Raw genomic sequence first — 21,216 nt, 5'->3', positions numbered from 1 at the left:
GGTATGTAGGGGAGAGTTCTGCCAATGGGCTGCAATTTGAAGAGTTTCCAGATACTCCTTATGCAACACTGAGCTGTGTGTTGCATAAATGACCCATTTTACAAATAAATCTGTAGGACCTTGTTTCTGTGCCATGTTAGAAAGGCACAAAGTTTACCTTTTTCCAGCACTTACTAAGGTACACAGTGAGGAGAAGAGAAAGGGAACAGGTTTGGGAATATTGGCCCAAGTGAAAGATTCACAGGAGATGGATTTTGAGCTTGGTGTAATGAGATGGCCCTGAAATGCAGAGTTACAGAGCTGAAGACACCTCAAAAATATATCAAGCTCTGTTAACTGGAAAAGCTGTATGAGGCCTCTTCCAGTTCTAAAGAATTTGATTCTTTTGAGACCCTCCTGATTTGTCATGCAAACAAATGGCAACATACAATACTTAACATATTTTGTAGTTTTAAGTGTTTTCTCATCATTTCCTCATTTTTGCAAATAAGCCTTGAAATATGATTATTAATCCCATGATTCAAGTGAGGAGGCATATTAAAAACGATTGGGCAAGTTTTCCATTGCCACAGAGCTACCAGATAATACAAACTCTGCTTTTCTGGCCTGAAACCTTTTTCCAACACAAGTAGAGATACCAACTATGTCCCAGGCACTATTCTAGACACATGGTGAGTAGGAGACCAATTCCTGTTCCAAAGAGCTTAGCATAATACCTCTTCATGTACATTAAATCAAATTTAGTATGGATATGCAAAATACTTCACACACCTTTAAAAAGTAGGAAGGGGTAACATAAAAATGTATGCAATGTAGTCAATGCATACGGAATCTTGAAATCTTAGTGGCCAATTTAAGAAGACAGAAAAAGAGAAAAGGGCATTAGAGGCATGAGGAAAGAACCAGTAAGAGAAAACCCTGGTATAATGGGAAAATGAAGAATGCAGAGACCATGCTTAACACTCAGACATACTCCAAAGATGGGGACAGCTGTCCCCACTTTACAGTTGGCACAATCCAAGGGTTCAGACATTTTGCTCTAGTAGTATTCAGTACCTCAAGGTACTCATGCTACAAGATAATCCTATCCACAAGTTTTAACTTCTCCTACCAGTTCTTTTAGCTCCAATTTATACTTTTCTCCTAACTCAGATCTCACTCTACTTATATCGAAACAATCAGTCCTCCTAAAACTGCAAACTCTTTGAGGCTGAAATCCATTGTGGATTCATGTTACCATCTAACCCACCTACCATAGTTGCCAGCATCTATTAGTTCTTCAGTACATCCTCACTGAATGGAGATTGAGGTTTCTCATCCCCAATTTGCCACCTTGGGTAAATAAATCAGACCCCTACTTAAACAATATCCATTTTCATATTCATCATACCAAAAACTGTCATTCTAATACGTGCAAGGCATCATCAAGTTTTCATCAGCAGAAGGTACTCCCCTGGATTCTGGGGAGACAGGGTGAAATGGCAAACAAAAAATGCCCACTAAGAACTTACACCATTTCCTTTCCCACAGTGTGTTTCCAATGTTCATTCAGAACCCACTACATCAGTCCTATCTGGGTTACCCAGGGACAAACTCTTGCCCACAGAACTTCAGGATTGTCTCCACCATCTCACCTGCCAATGAACTTCACTGAAGGGTGATGGGGGAGAAGAATCAGCCCAAGTTCATATGGGTGACCTGGATTTCATTTAGATGTACAGTGATGGGGATACTATGTGCTAGATGCTATGGTCTGAATGTTTGTGCCCTCACCCAATTCATGCTGAAATCCTACACCCAAAGGTGATAGTATTAGTAGTTGGGGGCTGTAGGAAGAGATTATGTGGGAAGGTCATGAGGATGGATCATGTCATGAAAGGGATTAGTGGTCTTAAGAAGAATCTACAGAGCTCCTGTGCCTTTTCTACCACTTGAGGACAGTGAGAAGTCCACAAACTAGAAGACAGCCCTCATCCGACCAAGGCACCTTGATCTTGGACTTCTAGCCACCAGAACTATGAGAAAGAAATTTCCATTGTTTAAAAGCCACCAGTCTGATATTTACTATAGCAGCCCAAATGGACTGAGATACAACATAAACAAATGCCAAGAGAGTATATAATACACACACGCACACACACACACACACACACACACACACACACACCTGAAATAAACCTGAAAGTCCAGTGTTATAATTTGTCAATTTTCTTAATAAGATGACAATTTGCCAAAGGAAAGCTATGGGAGAATGTTATCTACCTTGTATATTTTCCAGTGAGATCCTTTGCTAATAATTCCCAGCATTCTCTAGGATGTCTAGGGTATTGTTGATGTTCAAACAAATTTTCCTCAAGTGAGACCAGATGGGGAATGAAGATGAAGTACAGTGATACATTTATAGTTCTTATTTGTCTCTTGCAGAATTGTGAGTTATGAAAAATCAAAGTCTTTTCATAGGCATCAAGATAAATAGGCTGTAATTATAATCTAGAATAATAAATCTCTTGGTTATGCTAAAGAAAACCAGATTGCAAAGATCTTGCAATTAAAAGAGGTCATGCTGAATAAACAAACTGTGGTATATCCATTCAACGAAACGTTATTTAGCAATAACAAAAAAAAAAAAAAAAAAAAAAAAAAAAAAAAAAAAGAGCTGCCAAGCCATAAAAAGACATGAAGGAAACAAATGCATATTGCTACATGAAAAAGAGCCAATTCAAAAAGATCAGTGTTTGTCAGGGTTTAGGAAAAAAAGATGAGTAGGCAGAACACCAAGGATGTTGAGGATAGTAAAACAATTCTGTATACTGTAATGATGGGTATATGACATAATATACTAGTCAAAACCCATAGAATGTAGAATACAAACGAAGCCTTATGTAAACTATGCACTTTAGTTAATAACATATCAATATTAGCTCATCAGTTGTAAGACATGTAGCACACTAATCCAAGATGTTAATAACATGGGATCTGGGGGTGGGACGGTTCATGGTCAGATATATGGGAACTCCTTGTCATTTATGTTTGATTTTTCTGTTAACCTAAAATGAAAAAAAATTTTAAGCAGCCCTATAAGAAAAAAAAAATCTCCCAGAATGAAAATTCCAATACATCAAAAGGAGTGTTAGGATTACACACCTGTTTTTAGAGGGGAAACAGTGGAGAGACATGGCTTCTGGTGTTCTTATGGTCTTATTCATGATAAATCATGTATATTTTGAGATGCAGAAAGTGAAGGTTTAAAACACACAAAACCAAGGAATACACTCTGAAGCAGCACTAGATCATTGCATGGTAACCAGAAAATGAAGATGGGGAAGTGAGTGGAGAATAACACAAAGAAGAATATGACAAAAGGTCATGATAAAAACTTTAATTAAAGAAATACAGGTACAAGAAAAATATGCTTTAAAAGGGAAGAAACGTCAGAAACTCAGAAATGATGTAACCACTGTATTTGCTTTATAGTTTCAAACACAGGGCCACTACAACTGTATAGTATTATATGGTCAAACTTTCTACCCAACAGAAAGGAAACTATAGCAGGCTATAACTCAACTTTTCAAAACTTCCTACTGTTTCTCACCCCTGGTGATTTTTTTTCCTCAACCATTCTCAATTTTGCCTTCAGCAGGAATATTTTTCACATTCAAGTCATTCAAGACACTGATTTTGATCTGAAGATAAGGACAATAAGATGAACTAAACCAATTCTGGCTTGATTTCTTCTCTGACTTTACTTCAACCCTGTGCAAAGTAGTTGGACGAGAGATGGGGAGAAAAATGAATAACTGGAGTTAGTTCCTCTCCTGCCACCTCAACACTAGCTCAGATGGCCACAAATATTCCTGGGGAGAAATCAGTGTGTATATAACAAAAATAAATATTTGGTCTTTGTCCCTCATTCTTGGCAAAGAGCTTCTAAAGCTCTTGGAATCTCTGGAGTGATAAGATTGTCTGTTACATACTCATAAGATTACTGTTAGTTAGGGGACTCTAGATAGCATCAGGATGGGGGATCATCACCAAAAGAGTAAGCATGATTAGAGTTAGAACTTTCAGTCCCAACCCTTGGCCCCTGGGGATGGGTGAGGGCTGGAGATTCGGTTCACTCACCAATAGCCAATGATTTAATCACTCGTGCCTACATAACAAAAGCTTCCCAAAAAATCCTAGATGGTAGAATTTAGAGAGATTCCAAGTTAGTGAACAGATCAAGGTGCTTGGAGGGTGGCATGCCTAGAGACAGGGAATGGAAGTTCTACACCTTTTCCCCCTAACCTTGACCTAGGCCTGTCTTCCAAACATTGGCTTTTTAGGAGTTGTATCTTTTAGAAGTAACTGGAAATAACAAATAGAGGGCTTTTATGAGTTCTAGGAGTTCTTCTAACAAATTATCAAACCTGAGGAGGGAGTTGTAGGAACTTCTGACTTTATGGGCAGTTGGTTTGAAGCATCAGGGACAACCTGGGACTTTAAACTAGCATCTAAAGTTGGGGGGCAGTCCAATGGGATTGAGCCCTTAACTTGTGAGATCTGATGCTAACTCCAGGTAGATCATGTCAGTATTGAATTGTAGGACACCCAGATGGTGTCAGAGAGTTGGAGAACTGGTTTTTGTCAGAAAACACAACAGAATCCTTTCTGGTGAGACTAAAAGAGGCTGTCTCTCCTACGGACAAGTTAAGTAAGTTTGTGGTAGTGAACTGGCAAAAATTTTAGATATCTAGATTTCACCTTTGAGGATAGTACTCATTGATTCTTGTTCAATGGATGAATAAAGATCTGAGCACCCAGGCTATTGAAGGAATAGAGTACAAGTGAGGGAAACTGAGAAATACTTCTACAATCCCCTACATCAGCTCCAGTACCTTCCAATCTTCCAGGGGCAAAACACAAATACACAAAGAACATTTGCTAGAGAGACCAAAGCCTACTGTATTTATTCCTCCTCAGGTAGGATAAGTGTTGGAAATTTCCAGACACTCAGCAGTCTTCTTCAAACTGGTGATTGCTATTTACAATGAAGACTCATGGAATCAATTTAGTGGGTCACAGCCTATCATTCTGTTTGGTTCTAAGACTGTTTAATTTGGGATTTACCCCTATGCACAATTAAAATATTACTTAAAAAATGATTCTTTTGTTTTAACCTTTGTAAGGATATTATTCCACAAAACTATGTATCAGAGTGCTCTGAATGGAATGAGCAGTGATTTGAGGTCACCAGAAACGGATTACAACAGTTAATTTGGCTCCTCCATCCCTTGCTGCTCTTGTTTCACCCCACAGCAGCTTGAATACAGTGGCCCACTGCCCCTCAACACTTATTGGAGGCAGGTGAGAGCCAGGTCTCTTGATGGAGGTGCCCTGCATGAGAAATTATTCCCGTGTCTCCTTATTTCAAATCAAAATGGAAATATCTTCATGCAACATGTCCTAGGCTTACCCAATTCATCCTGTATGTGTGGTTGATACTGAAGTATTTTCTATTTTATCATAATCAGGAAGCACCAAGAACCAGAGCATCATGAACTGAAAGTACTGGAATCTGGAACAATCTGTACAGATCTGGAAGGGCATGCCCTATTTGGAGGAGGGGGACAAGAGCTTTCTCTTCTACCCATCTTTGGCTCTCTTACTGGGCCCCTAACAAAAAATCAGACTAACAAGTAGACAAACAAATTTATTAACCTGTGTATTGCACATACACATTGGAGTACCCAGTGATGAGTAACTCAAAGGGTGGTCAGAACATAGGCTTATATAGCATCTTAACAAAAGAGCAATACATTTTTAGAGAAGTGAAAAAGGAAAAGGACTTTGAGCTTCTAGGGGTAGCAAATTGCAGGAAGGCAGCTACAATTTGGGAATCACATGGTAGCAAAGGGCTTGTTTGGGCAAGGTTTATTATGTAGATGCCCCTTGTGCCATCTCTAGGCTGATAAGGTTCTCGAATTCTCTCCAATGATTAACTTTTGTCCTTCTGATAGAGAGGGAAGTGGATACATCTGATAAATTTATATCCTGCTTTTAAGCAGAGAACTTTTCTGGTCTCCATTGCTTCTCACTTGCCTTTGGCCCAAAATAATCCTTATGCCAAAGTGCCATATTTGGGGATGACCAATTCTGCTACCCTTCAACTGGAATGTCTATGAGGAATGGCCCTGTGGAATATATTATTACTTTTATTTTATTATTTTATTTTATTATTTGTTTGTTTGTTTGTTTATTTATTTATTTATTTAATGTTTGTTTATTTTTGAGAGAGAGACAGAGCACAAGCAGGGGAAGGGCAGAGAGAGGAGAAAACACAGAATCTTGAAGCACCCTCCAGGCTCCAAGGTGTCAGCAAAGAGCCCAATACGGGGCTCAAACTCACAAACTGTGAGATTGTGACTTGAGCCAAAGTAAGGCACTCAACTGAGCCTCCCAGGTGCCCCTGGAGTATCTTTTTTTTTAATGTTCTTGGTTATACTGTGTTCAGACCCAAAAGCTCAATATTAAAATTAATGGACCAGTTCAAGGTCAGAAAGCTTCCAAACCTCTTAAATAGCTTTGTGCACAGAATTGGGGGTTATGGGAGGTAAGAAAAATTTTTTCTGATATCAGGATTGAAGTGGTCTTCTTAATCCCATTTTCTTGGGTAAAGGAACAAAGGCGGAGTAGAAATTGGTGAACTTTCTAGAAAAACAACTAACATTTATTAAAGACTTATGGGGCAGGTACTGTTAAAAGGGCTTTCTAGGTCTTAAGCCGTTTTATTATGAGAAGTCTGAGGACTCATTTTTTTTTTTTTATTTACAAATGAACCTCAATTTTTAGGAAATAAAAATAAACCATTTGCTCTTTTGATATAGCTCTAGAGTTCACACAGGTATAGACAGACTAGAATATAAGAATTTGTATTTTCAGTATGATGGAATGTCCATTTATTTTCCCTATCAGAGACAAAGTTATTCATTACACGACTTAGGCCAAATCTAGTATTTGTGTCAGAGCATGTATGTGGTATATTTGAAGGTAGTTGGAGGACAGTTTCCCATACTATTAGGCAGCAGAAATAGAAATATTTTTTACCTATATGCTCACTTCTCAGTTTTTATTTTTAATGTTTTATTTGCATACCATTCTATTAGTAAAGTTTTGTATATGAGCACTCTTCATTTTCAATTTTAGTGGAAAATATTGCTGTCCTGCCCACAGCTGTATTTTTTTTTTTTTAAATATTGGCTTGTGGTGGTTCACAAGGACTACTTGAAAACTGAATGGAAGAATCTATTTTCCAACCTTAAGAGACCAGAAAAATAAATTGAGGTATGCACATACAGTACAATGTCATGAAGACATTGAATTGTACTTCCATAATCTTGAAAAAATAAAAAAAGTGATACCTCGATGTAATAAAGGCCATATATGACACACTGATGGCTAATAGCATACTCAACAGTGAACAGCTGAAAGGTTTTTTCTGTAAAATCTTATAAAAAACAAGGATGATTACTCTCACCACCTTTTATTGAACAGAGTATTGGAAGCCCTAGCCATAGCAATTAGACAAGAAAAAGAAATAAAAATCACCAAAATTAGGGGCACCTGGGTGGCTCAGTTGGGTAAGCATCCAACACTTGATTTTGGCTCAGGTCATGATCTCATAGTTGTGGAATCAAGCCCCACATCAGGCTCCATGCTGTGAGCACAGGATTCTCTCTCTCCCTCTCTCTGAACCTCCCCCACTCACACTCTCTCTCAAAATTAAGTTAAAAAAAAGAAGTAACCTAAATTGGAAGAGAAGACATAAAGTGGTCACTATTTGCAATACATAAATACATAAAAATGATACATAAGAAACCCTAAAGACTCCACAAAAAACTATTAGAATAAAGAAATTCAGTAAAGTCACAGGGTACAAAATACATCGAAATATTTTGTGTTTCTATATACTAATAAACTATCAGAGAAATTAAGAAGCAATCCCATTTGTAATCTAACTGCATCAAAAAATAAAATACTTAGACATATATTTAACCAACGAGGTGAAAGTCCTTTACTCTGAAAACCTTAAGATTGGTTTTCATTGGTGAAAGAAATTAAAGACAACACAAATGGAATGATATACTGTTCTCATGAAGTGCAATATTGTTAAAATGTCCCTATTACCCAAAGCAATCTACAGATGCAATGTAATTCTTATCAAAATACCAACTGAATTTTCCACAGAACTAGACCAAATAATTCTAAAATGTGTATGGAACAATGAAAGATCCTGGATAGCCAAAGCAATCTTGGGAAAGAAGCAGCTGGAGGTATCACACACCTGGATCTCATATCACAAAGGTACAGTAATTAAAAGAGTAAGGTACTGGCAACAAACAACAGACACATATATCAATGGAACATAACAGAGAACCCAGAAATAAACCTGTACTTACATCATCAGTAAATCTATGACACAGAAGGCAAGAATATGAAATGAAGAAAAGAGTTTCTTTAATAAATGGTGATGGGAAAACTAAACAACTACATGAAAAAGAATAAAACTGGGCAACTTTCTTATATCATGTATGAAAACAAATCCAAAAAGTGTTAAAGATGTAAATGTAAGACCTGAAACCATAAGACTCCTACAAGAAAACCATAGGCAGTAAGCTCTTTGACATCAATCTCAGCAAAATATTTTTTGGACATGTATCCTCAGGTTAGGTTGACAAAAGCAAAAAACAAATAGGATCATATCAAACTGAAGCTTTTGCAGAGCAAAGGAAACCACTAACAAAACATAAGAGCAAACTACTGAATGGGAGAATATATTTACAAATAATATATCCAGTAGGTGGTTTAACATTCAAAATATATAAAGAACTCCTAACTCAATATCAAAAAAAAAAAAAAAATTAAAAAGGGGGCAGTGGACCTGAATAGGTATTTTTTCAGGGAAGATATGCAGATGGTCAATAGGTACATGAAAAGATGTTTTCATCATTAGTTATCAGGGAAATGCAAATCAAAATCACAATGAGCTATCACTTCACACCTGTCAGAATGGCTATTATCAAAAAATAAAGAAACAAGTGTTATTAAGGATATAGGGTAAAGGGAACCCTCATGCACTGTTGGTGGAAATGTACACTCATGTAGTTACTATGGAAAACTGTATGGAGTTTCCTTAGAAAATTAAAAATAGAACTATCATATAATTCAGCAATTCCACTTCTGAGTATCCAAAGGAAACAAAAACACTAATTTAAAAAGACACATTCATCCCTATGTTCATGGAAGCATTATTTAAAGTAGCCAAGATAGAGAAGCAACTTAAGTGTCCACCTACTGATGAATGAATATAGGAGATGTATATATACGTGTTTAAGTTTATATATAACATATATATAACAATATTAGTCATAGAAAGGAATGAGATCTTGCCATCTGTGACAACATGGATAAACCTAGAGGATATTATGCTAAATGAAATAAATCAGACGGAAAAAGACAAATACCATATTATCTCACGTATGTGGAACCTAAAGAGCAGAACAAATAAACAGATTCCTAGGTACAGAGAACCAACTGATGATTGCCAGAGGGGGTGGGATGGAGAGACAGGTGAAGGGGATTAAGAGGTACAATCTTCCACTTAAAAAATAAGATGTGGAGATGTAATGTACAGTATAGAATACAGTCAACATTGTAAAAACGTGTATGGTGACATGGTACCTAGACTTACAGAACATAGTTAATATTGTAAAAACTTTGTATGGTGATAAATGATAGCTGGAGTTATGATAATCATTTTATAATGTGTATAAAAATCAAATCATTATTATACTCATGAAACAAAATACTGAAGGTCGATTATACTTCAAAAAATAAGAAGGGAGGATTCACCCTTCCTTATTTCAAAACTTACTATAAATACAACAGTGTGGTGCTGACATAATGAGAGCCAAATAGAGTCAATTGATTTCAACAATGGTGCCAATATCATCCAATGGAAGAAAGAAGAGTCTCTTCAAAAATGTCATTGGAATTAGATAAAAACATGAAGAATGAAGTTGAATCCCTACCTCACACTACGTAAAATGATTAACTCAAAATGGACTAAAGGTCTATGTGTAAGAGCTAAAGTATAAAACTTCTAAAAGAAAATGGGGTAAATCTTGATGATCTTGGATGTGGATATGAATTATAACGATGACACCAAAAGCACAAGCAAGAAAAGTATAAGTTGGACTTTATACAATCTAAATTTTTTGTGTTTAAAAGGACACCATCAGAAAGTGAAAAAGACAACCCACAGAAGGTGAGAAAATAGGTCTCAGAAGGGTCTAATATCCATAATATATAAAGAAATCTAAAATCTCAACCCAAACCCCAAATAAAACGTGGACAGAAGACTTGAGTTTCTCCCAAGATACATAAATGGCCGAAAAGCACGTGAAAATATTAGTCATTGGTCAAATCAAATGACTAATATTAGTCATTAGTCACTAGTCATTAGTCAAATCAAAACCACTATGAGGTATCACTTCACACATACTGGGATGGTTATCATTTAAAAAAAAAGAATTATTCGTAAGGATGTGGCACATTGGAACCCTCATACATTGGTGGGATGTGAAATGATACAGCTGCTGTGGAAAACAGCCTGGTGACTCTTCAAAAAGTTAAACCTAGAATTACCATACGATGCAGAAATTCCACCCACAGGAATACACCCAAAATAGCTGAAAACCGGTATTTCAACAAAAATGTATATTCTATTGTTCTTAACACTATTCACAATAACCAAAAGGTGTAAATAACCCAAGTGTCCATCAAATGGATAAAACGGATAAACATGTATTACATCCATAGCACAGAATGTTTCAGCCATAAAAAGGGATGAAATACTAATTCATGTCGTAACATGAATGAACCTTGAAAACATCATGCCAAGTAACAGAAGGCAGACATCAAAGGTGACATGTTATAGGTTACCATTTATGGGAAATACCAGAATAGGTAAATCCATAGAGACAGAAAGCAGATGGTGGTTTCCAGGGGTTGGGGAGCAAATGCCTAATGGGTACAGTTTCCTTGTGGGTGATAAAAATTTTTCAGAACTAAATAGAGACAATAGCTGCATTATATTGTGAATGTACTAAATGCCACTGAATTTTACACTTTAAAATGGTTAATTGTATGATGTGTTAAGTTTACCTCAGTGAAACTATCATGCTTATGGAAATACCCAATAACAAGGTCATGTTCAGGATCACTGTTAAGAAAGCAGGACACACGGGGTGCCTGGGTGGCTCAGTCAGTTGAGCATCCGACTTTGGCTCAGGTCATGATCTCACAGCTCGTGAGTTCCAGCCCCGTGTCAGGCTCTGTGCTGACAGCCTGGAGCCTGGAGCCTGCTTCAGATTCTCTGCCTCCCTCTCTCTGCCCCAACCCACTCGCATTCTGTCTCTGTCTCTCTCAAAAATAAACAAACAGAATCTCTCTGAGATCAAGAGCTGCATGCTCTACCTACTGAGCTAGCCAAGTGCTCCTAATCGTGATCATTCTTAGGTTATCAAATAACAGGTAGTTTTATTTGTTCTTTATATACTACTGTATTTTCTAGGCTTACATCAGCATTCATTACTCTTAAAATCTGAAATACACACACACACACACACACACACACCATTTTATTTTTAAAAATTAAGTAAGGAGAAACTGAAGTGCCTTTCACCCTAGCATTCCAGACCTGAAAAGCAAGCTAAGTGTTGGCGGGGCGGGGCGGGGGGGGGGGGGGGGGGGAGGCTGGAAAAGAGGAAGCAGTAACTGAGGAGTTTAAAAGGAGAGAAGTGGGGCGGGAGGCACTTGGCAGAACCTCTAGGGTGATCCATGACTGCCACTGCCAACCTATACCACTCTCCTTTACAAAACCAGTTCCATGGTGAAGCAGGTAGGAGTTTGGGGGCAAAAATCCATCATTCTGGGAAACAGAATCCATTCTGATGCTGTGGCTACACTTGTGCAGAGCTGTGGATAAGGGAGTTGTAATGCAGCAGCTGGCTGCTCAAGTTATGTGAGCACACATGGCAGAGATAGGTCAAGATTCTTGGGCTTCACTACAGACCCCCAGGCTTCCTTGCAGTGAGGTTGACCACCCTGCCTCATGTCCGGTTCTGGCTAATGGACTATGAGTGGCAGTGCCCTGTGACATTTGCTGTGGAGAGCTTAGAGATCACATTTCAGATGGCACAGCTACTAGACGGAGCAGGGCCATTTGGCCTTTACCGTGTGAAACTACTGAAATTTTGTCATTAATTATCCTTAGAGGGGCGCCTGGGTGGCTCAGTCGGTTAAGCGTCCGACTTCAGCTCAGGTCACGATCTCGCGGTCCGTGAGTTCGAGTCCCGCGTCGGGCTCTGGGCTGATGGCTCAGAGCCTGGAGCCTGCTTCCGATTCTGTGTCTCCCTCTCTCTCTTCCCCTCCCCCGTTCATGCTCTGTCTCTCCCTATCTCAAAAATAAATAAACGTTAAAAAAAAAACTTAAAAAAAAATTATCCTTAGAGAGGTACTGGAACCCAGAAGCAGGGTGTGATCGTAACAAATCATAAAATATACCCATTAGTGCATCCGTTGGGCAGCAGGCAGCAAGGAACTGGCTATCAGAGGATATAAAGATGGTGGTCCTGTTTTGCAGGACAACAAATTCAGTGGCTGCCCTGTCTGTGCTGCCTCAGCAGGCAGACCATGTGCCTACCATACTGAAAACAGGTGATTAGAGTGTGTTGGTTGCCACTGGCTACATATGGCAAGATGTTGCTAGAAGGATGAGCTAGGGGAAGCCCTGGCAAGCTTACAAAAATAAATACAAGGAAATATATGGGTCTCAAAATTCAGGCCCTTGCACCCCAGGTGCCCAATTAAACCTTTCAACTGGATAAAATGACTCAGAGCAAAGACTCAATTAAGCGATAACTGAATGAATAAGTCTAGACATCTAATGTGCAGGCATGATGACTATAGTTAATACTGTATCCAATATCAGAAATATGCTGAGACTTCAGCAGGTGCTCTCATCACAAAAATCAAGGGGATCTATGAGAGGATATGTTAATTAGCTTGGCTGTAATAATCATGTATATGGGTATCACATCATCCTGTTGTACACCTTAAATATAAATATAAGGTGTTGTATACCTTAAAATATAACAAAACCTATACTAAGTGGTAGAAAATGTAGCTCATTTTAATTTTTAAAATTTGTGATCATGAACAGCTTTTTCTCATACTTATTGGCCAACTGCATTTCTCCTTGTGAATGTCTCCTTGTAGACTTTGTCTTGTTTCTACTAAATTATTCATCTTTGTCACCCTGATTTATGAAAGCTATATATTAAAAACCTTAGGCCTTTTTCTGGGGTAGGGGGGTAGGAAGAGGCAGGGATGTGGCTTTCCTACATTTGGTTTCCCTTAGCCTCAAGATAGCAGTCATTCATTTGGGAAGAAAAGAAGATGAGAACAAAATAGGTTTGAGAATTCAAACCAGGGTCCAAGAGAACAGTGAACAAAGGAATCCTTTCACAGAGCCTAAACAAGGAAACTCTCCTCTCTGGGAGGCTGAGATCCCCGCCCATGCCTGGTAGATTTCAGATTACTGGGGACTAGTGGCTGCTAGCAGACTCCATTCTTTCACTTTCCAAATGATAGGAAATTAGTAAGTGTGCTTGCTGTGATGATCCTATTTGTCATGGATACAGATGAGTAAGTGAAGGCTGACAGTTTAATTCTCAGGTCTCCAAATGAATAGGAGCCACATCCAGACCTGAAATAATATTTATGTGGCATTGTCTAGAAATGGTAGGTTTCATGTGGGAGATTTATCAGACATCCATGCATTGTTCTGAATTCCCACACCCCTCCCCCAAATGCTGATGTTAAGGTCATGTGGCTAGTTTGATCAATGGTTTATGAGACAATGTATCTTCTCCAGCTCTCCCTACCCCTACGGGTCATATATTCCTGATGGTATAGTAATAGGGGCCACCAAACTACAGATGATCTTATATGAACAAGAGAGAATCTTGGATCATTACATTTCGGGAGATTTGTCTATTATAGCAGGTAGAATCAATTACACTGATCAGATAATAGATTTGTCTGTCTTATAATGTTTTAGTCAGTGTTAATTCAGGACAGGATCTGACCACTGAGAAGGTAACTTCATGGCCCACTGTAAAGATACCAACACAAAGATTAATCATAGGATTCAGCATGGGGCTTGGAGCATCATGTTAAAGATTTGGCCAATATTCTAACCACTGGGAATCTTTGGGGAAGTTACCTGGCCCAGGTATCCACAAATAACTTCTAAAAGTAAAAAACAGAATCATGGTATTTCCCAAGAATTTCCATCCATAAATACCAACAACTATGGTTCTCCTCCATTTGAGGATAAGCTCATATGCCTCTTTCCCCATTTACATTCCCAATACAAGCACTGGATCTGCATTCTGGGACCTTACACTGGAAGAGACAGAAGCTTCATAAAGAATGACCCCCCACCACCACCACCATCTTGAAAAAATGGTTCTCAGCTGCAGTATGGCCACAGTCTGGTAGGTCCCATGCAATGGGCTGTCAGGGATACCTTAAGTCATCAGTACTAATAATGGTTAAAATGCAGAATATTCTGATTTGAAATATTAGAGTTACAGATTATCCCTGTAAGAGACATCTAATAAACCTCCTTAAGTGGAATAAGGAGTTTCAGCAGCTATAGGAAATATCCTTGGGTTGGCATCTCTCTGCAATAGCCCTATGGACAGAGGTCTTTTGCTGATGGGTCATTACCAGTTGTGGCAACTATGAACTCTAATAATAGTGCTCTACTCGCCTACAATTTTACCCCCTAAGTTTCGCCATATATAGGATTCTTTCATTCACCCTATGTTTTTCAGGGGATTTTTTTTTTTTTTTTTGGTAATTGATACTAGTAGATATAATGAACTTCTCTGCTCTTAAGTAGCTGTCCTTAAGAATTCTAGTGGTGTTCTAAGAGCTGGAAAGAGATCTTGATTCTTTACTAAACAACCCAGATGGCTCATCAAGCTGGCTCCTTCTGAGTGTGCAGCAGACAGTCCCCTTTGTTGCTATTAGCATGTTGACTACAACTGTAGTTACCTGTGACAGGATGAAATTACAGACAGCAGTTTACTTTCATACCCCCTGCCTGATAGTCAATTTCCTAGTGTAAGCCATTCTTCCAAGGAGTATGTAATTTTGATACCTGTTTAATTTTAATCCTCTCGTTTGACAGAGTGATTTCTCACCCTTTTTAGGTGATGCCATGCTCCCCTCAATTGAGTTTCTTCCCCCTGCTGTTATAGTTTGTTCCTGCCTGAAACATTTAGAGAAACAGTTCTCCATAAGCAATTAATTTAATTAGGAGTGCATGTGCACATGTGCATACACAAAAACAGTTTCTTTGTCATACAAAGGAACTGTTTCAGTATTTCCCAGTTTGTTAAATATTATTATTTTTAAATATTTTGAGAGCGAGTGCATGCACAAGGGGGAGGGGCAGAGAGAAAGGGAGAGAGAGAGAGAGAGAGAGAGAGAGCGAGAATGAGAATGAATCCCTAAGCAGGCTCCGCACTGTCAGCGTAGAACCCAATGCTGGGCTGGATCTCACAAACTGTGAGATCATGACTTGAGCAGCAAAGTGTAGTTGGGATAATCCATTTTCCAAGCAACCAAGAGAGATCTCAGAGAGATCTCCTTGTGACGCTTTTTAAATTTCAGATGTTTTTATTTTGTCGTTAGCCTCTAGATCTTCATGACTGTATCCATGGTTAGATTTTTGTCTTATTTACAGACCCCTCATTGCCCATCAGGAGACCTCTGCAGGCACACTAAGACCCATTTATCTAACATGATCCATTATCCAACTTGAGTTGCCAACAAGTCAGGTAAGATAACTACTAGCTGCACCAGACTGAAGTCTAGTTACGGTTTCTTCTATATTTCTGGTCTTTTCTTAAAGGAGTAGTGTCAAAAGTGATAGCCATACTTTTAGCTCATATTGCTGAGAAGAGCCTCCTTACCCTCATAGACTGCCCTGCATCCTGGGGCAGCTGAGTCTTGGACTCTTGAATTTGTGATCTTAATCTGAGTCTTAAAAGGACAATTATGTAGACCAACAAGCACTAAAAGCACTGGGGACTAATGCTAAACCCAGCAATGCCACTCTACCAAGCTCACATTAAACCAAGCACAGGGAGGCAGCTTGCCTTCTCAAATGAAGTCATTTCTCAAGCTCAGTCATGCAAAAACAAAACAAAACAAAACACAACAAAAACAATGGAGGGCAGAGACTTTGGATTTGAGGACAAGCCTAACAGGGGCCATACAGGAAAGACAACAGATGAACAGGGGTGAAGAGAATGCAAGTAAGTGGATTACAAAGCCCAAACCAAACGGGTCATCATGTAAGACCATGCCAAAATTTCACCAGGCCAAATTTACAGGTTTAGGAACAAAATAAGCTGCAACCAAGGTGCTTTTTAGTTACTTAGCTCAGTTGATTCAGCAAGGATTTAAGGTCCTGCATGGATGCTTATCTGTCAAGCAACTGGATGGAGTAGCAGTCTTAGGAGTAAGACAAGGCTTTATGCCCCAGCTCTGTTCACCACTAGGTGTTTAACGATGGAGAAGAGGCTGGTCTCTTCTAAACTTTAGTTTCCTCATCTGTAACATGCATAAAACACTAACCAGTTACTTAACGATCTTGTAAGGATCCAATGTGTTAATCTGCCTTGAAGTAGGGGCTCAGTAATGAGGGCTATGATTATTCAGAAGGGCCAGGTACTCTTCTAGCAGATGGCTGGTCCAATCGCAACAGGCACTGTGACCCACAAAGTGTAGCACTGTTTCCCACCTGGGGAGGGAGTAAACTGCACATTTTCATGGGAGTCAAGCCCTGAAGTTTCAATTTTTAAGCAAGTTCCACCAGTGCTTTATGGATCTAAAGGAGGAGAACCACTGGTTTAGGTTATGGACACCACAGCTGGGCCATCTTTGGAGCTCATGTTATTTTAAGCCATTCTTTTCTGTAGAGAATCCTTATGGAAGATACACAAAGCACATACATAGAGATTTTGCACACTCTCTTGTATTGGGGAGTTCTTCATTTAAGATATCTTAAGTTTAAGGGGCACCTGGGTGGCTCAGTCGGTTAAGTGTCTGACTTTGGCTCAGGTCATGATCTTGAGGTTCATGAGTTCTAGCCCTGTGACATGAATTAAAGTTCACATGAAATGTGATGTTTTGTAAAATGAAATTGCCACTTGCAATATGAGTATATGCTGCTCCCTTGTGTTCTTAGGAATTTGCTGGGTTTAATCCAACATTTTGTTTACAAAACCCCATGGAGTCATTTGTCTTCACTTGGTCCAAGCACAGTTTACATAAAGTCCTGTTCAGTTGCTGACAGCTCAGAGCCTGGATCCTGCTTCAGATTCTGGGTCTCCCTCTCTCTCTGTTCCTCCCCTGCTCTCACTCTGTCTCTCAAAAATAAGAGTAAAAAAATTAAAAAAATAAAAATAATTAATAAAATAGATTAAGTTTTAGTTTAAAAATCCAAGATTTAAAACTCAGAAATACATTCCCATGGAAATATTTTTAAAAGGTGGTTAGATTTCTAGGAACCTTTCCAAAACCCTTGAGGTAGCCAAAATATAGTACTTTTCATTTGCATTGTTGTGGGCAAAACGGACTTTTTTGATAGGATATTAAAGAATTAAAAGTGAATATGACATCAAAGGCAAAATAGTACTAAAGTAAATATCAATGTATCCAGATTCAGAACTAAAGCCTCCCTGAGGTCTGTAGTTAATTGCTATCACCATACAGTTAGCATTTAGTTCTAACTATGCAGGCACAGCTCATGCGCACAGGGTCATACAACGGTAGATGGTTTCAGGGTATCCGCCCACTCATCTTCTGGAAACTGCTTACCACTTTGAACAGGGTTCAGTGAAGTTGGTGAATTTAAAGACTTTTCTTTTTTTTAAAGAAAAATTTTTCACATGGACTAAGGTCTGCTTACCCATTTTGCATATAATTAGATATATATGAAAACTGTTTTGCAAAACTGCAAAACAATTGAAATTAACATTAAGTTAATTAACACAAACAAAGTTCACATGAAATATGATGTTTTGTAAAATGAAATTGCCACTTGCAATAGTATATGCTGTTGCCTTGTGTTCTTCTGAATTTGCTGGGTTTAATCCAACACTTTGTTTACAAAATCCCATGGAGTCATTTGCCTTCACTTGGTCCAAGCACAGTTTACATAAAGTCCTTTTCAGTTTTTTTCTTTCCTACTGATACTAGTTGCCCACTACAGACTCTATGGCAAGAAGAGACCCATAAACCTGGAAACTTTAGAGAAGGCTAAACAAGAGAGACAGACCTTAAGACCTCATCTTCCAAATGCCCTTGAGCCCAGCCCCTATAAGGGTAGGGTCATGGCCACGGTCCCATGGACTAAATATTCACAAAGTTTTGTATGTTAAAGTTGATAGAGGAATAATAGGAGTTCCCACAAGTCAGCCTAACAGTCTTCCTCCCAATTAGGAAGAAAAAAACTGATGCCAGAGGGATAAAGTCCTTGTCAGAGCCCCGCGCTAGGTTCCAGGGTGCTCCCAGATAAATCAGCCATGCTACACTGCAATACACTGGCTACTGAGCACTGCAAAATGGAGCTGACCTGAGAAACGTAAAAATGTGCCAGAGTTCAAAGACTTAGTTTGAAATACATACAGATAAAATTCTCAGTAATATTTTTTATATTGATTGCATATTGAAATGTATTTTATTTAAGCCAATATATCTAGAGTATTATCAAAATTGATTTTACCTTTTTTAAGTGGCAACTAGAAAACTTCACTACTGGTGTGACCTATACTCTATTTCCAGTAGGATGGCACCACTCTAGGCATTATTTGATTCTTCTCTTTTGAATCCATCACTGAGCTCACTTGTGGATCTTTACTTCCACCACTTCTCTCTCTCCTCACCACAGTCACGTTAGTCTAAGCCAACACAGCTCATACCTGGCCAAACCCGAGTCTTCTAGCAGGCCCTGAAGGTCTGCTTCTATACAGCTGTAAGTACAATCTTCTAAAACCCTTCACAGGTCTCTCTTGCTCAAACTCCTTCTGTGGCTCTCAACTGCTGTCACAATTAAAAGCCAAACATGTTGCTATGGTAACAAGGTCTGCCTTGATCTGCTCCTGCCTACCTCTCCCCTCATGATTCTGTGTCACAATCTTCAAGCATCCAAACATATTGGCCTTCCTGAACTCCTTAAAAACATACACCTAAACTGGTTCTACCTCAGGGCCTTTGCACTAGCGATTCCCTTTGCCTGGAGATCTTTTCTCCCTCATTGTCACATGCATGGCTTCTTCTCATCATTAAGATCTTTGATGTAAATGATATCTCCTCAGATCATCCTCAACCTCCCAATCAATAGTAGAGAAATTTACTTACATTCTTGGGATTTTTCTTTGTTGCACATATCAGTGTTTGAAATTATTTTATTCCTGTGTTCACTTATCATTTTTCTCCCTACCCTAGCATGTGAGCTCCATCAGACTAGGGCCCCTGATTGTACAGTTTATTAACATGTTACTGGTTTACTGCTATACGTAAGACCTAATATATGGTAGGAGATATATGTATATATATATGTATATATATGTGTGTGCATATATATAAATATGTATTTTTTCAATGAATAAAGTTATTTTGGGCAGAATTTAGGCTGTTTTATCCTCCACATTGGAGGAGGGTTAGAAAGGCCCCTCTGAATACACAGTGAAGATTCCCTGCTTATCTAAGCCAAGGCAAGTACCTGATAAAGGTGATTAAAACAGTTATTGTCTGAAACATCTGTATTTTTCACCATCACAGACTAAGGCTGGATTTTTTCCTGTTTTAACCTAATATAGGGCTCTCCTCCAGGATGTTACAGCAGTTCGTGGGACAGGATACACCTTATCAATACTTCAGGGGCATGCTCGGGACTTTTTCTGAAAACCACACCTAAGTCCCTTCCCAATCCAGTCTTAGACCGGGTTTAAGTTTGAATAGAGTGAAAGGGTGATAAAGTATTTAAGATTTACAGTTTCAAATAAATCTCTTCCATGTCTTCCATCTGGCAGTCAGTGAAACTGTGGACTTTTTTTAAAATTTATTTTAGCATTTATTTTTGAGAGACAGAGCATGAGCAGGGGATGAGCAGAGAGAGAGGGAGAACAGAATCCAAAGCAGGCTCCAGGCTCCGAACTGTCAGCACAGAGCCCAACGTGGGGTTCGAACCCACGAACCACACAATCATGACCTGAAGTCGGACGCTTAACCCACTGAGCCATCCAGACTCCCCTGAAACTGTAGCCTTAAAAAAAAAAAAAAAAGACTGCAAGATCTGTATTAATTTTTTTTTTAATGTTTATTTATTTTTGAGAGAGAGATAGAGTGTGAGCGGGGAGGGGCAGAGAGAGAGGGAGACACAGAATCCGAAGCAGGTTCCAGGCTCTGAGCTGTCAGCACAGAGCACAACACAGGGCTCGAACTCACAAATCGAGAGATCATGACCTGAGCCAAAGTCGGATGCTCAACCGTCTGAGCCACCCGGGTGCCCCCAGACTTGCAGTCTTAATTGTACTTAACATTTTTGTGTATTATGGGGGCTATCATATAAACATTTTACTATCAATATTAGAACAAACATGGATACAGAATGGAATAAAATGAAAACCTTGCATGAATTTGTTAGCTAAACATTGATTCTTCCAATTTTGCACTTGGCAGGCTGTTCTGGCTACTCTCCCAGACCCAGACCCTTAGCAGTAATTTTACCCTCTCCAGCATTAGGGGACTGAGGAGGGGGAAGAGGGCAAGATTTTCAAATCATTAAGGCAATGATTCTTCCCAAACCATAGGCCGCTGTTATCTCACCAGTGAGCCATATAGTCTTCTGATACAGGGATACGGTTGAGAAGTCTGACAAATTTAGGAAGTACAGTGTTCATTACCAAGAAGGTGAATCAATGTTATTTTCAGAGAAGTGAAAAATAGGTAATTTCTTATTTGGTACTCTAAAACAATTTCTGATTTCAGGTCACTAAAACACAGAAGTTCTAGGTCTACCTCTACCCT

At 38.9% G+C, this 21,216-nt stretch overlaps 1 long non-coding RNA gene across 5 annotated transcripts in view; it reads right to left on the bottom strand.

Annotated features, from left to right (window-relative positions):
- Positions 1 to 19,264, bottom strand: part of LOC132678709 (uncharacterized) — a 161,618-nt gene extending 142,354 nt beyond the window's left edge. Inside the window, exons 1-2 of one of the 5 annotated variants that reach the window (XR_009609738.3) lie at positions 18,911 to 19,259; positions 15,275 to 15,385 (exon numbers count right to left, since the gene is read on the bottom strand). This is a non-coding gene — a long non-coding RNA (uncharacterized LOC132678709). Of the gene's footprint in view, positions 1 to 15,274; positions 15,386 to 18,910 lie in introns of all 5 variants that reach the window. The other 4 variants (XR_009609739.3, XR_009609742.3, XR_009609741.3 and 1 more) reach the window with 4 other exon arrangements.
- Between the last annotated feature and the right edge of the window lie 1,952 nt (positions 19,265 to 21,216).

Source organism: Panthera onca, chromosome A2, assembly GCF_046562875.1.
Source record: "Panthera onca isolate mPanOnc1 chromosome A2, mPanOnc1 haplotype 2, whole genome shotgun sequence".
Lineage (NCBI taxonomy): Eukaryota > Metazoa > Chordata > Mammalia > Carnivora > Felidae > Panthera > Panthera onca.
This window is presented reverse-complemented; position numbering and strand designations above follow the sequence as displayed.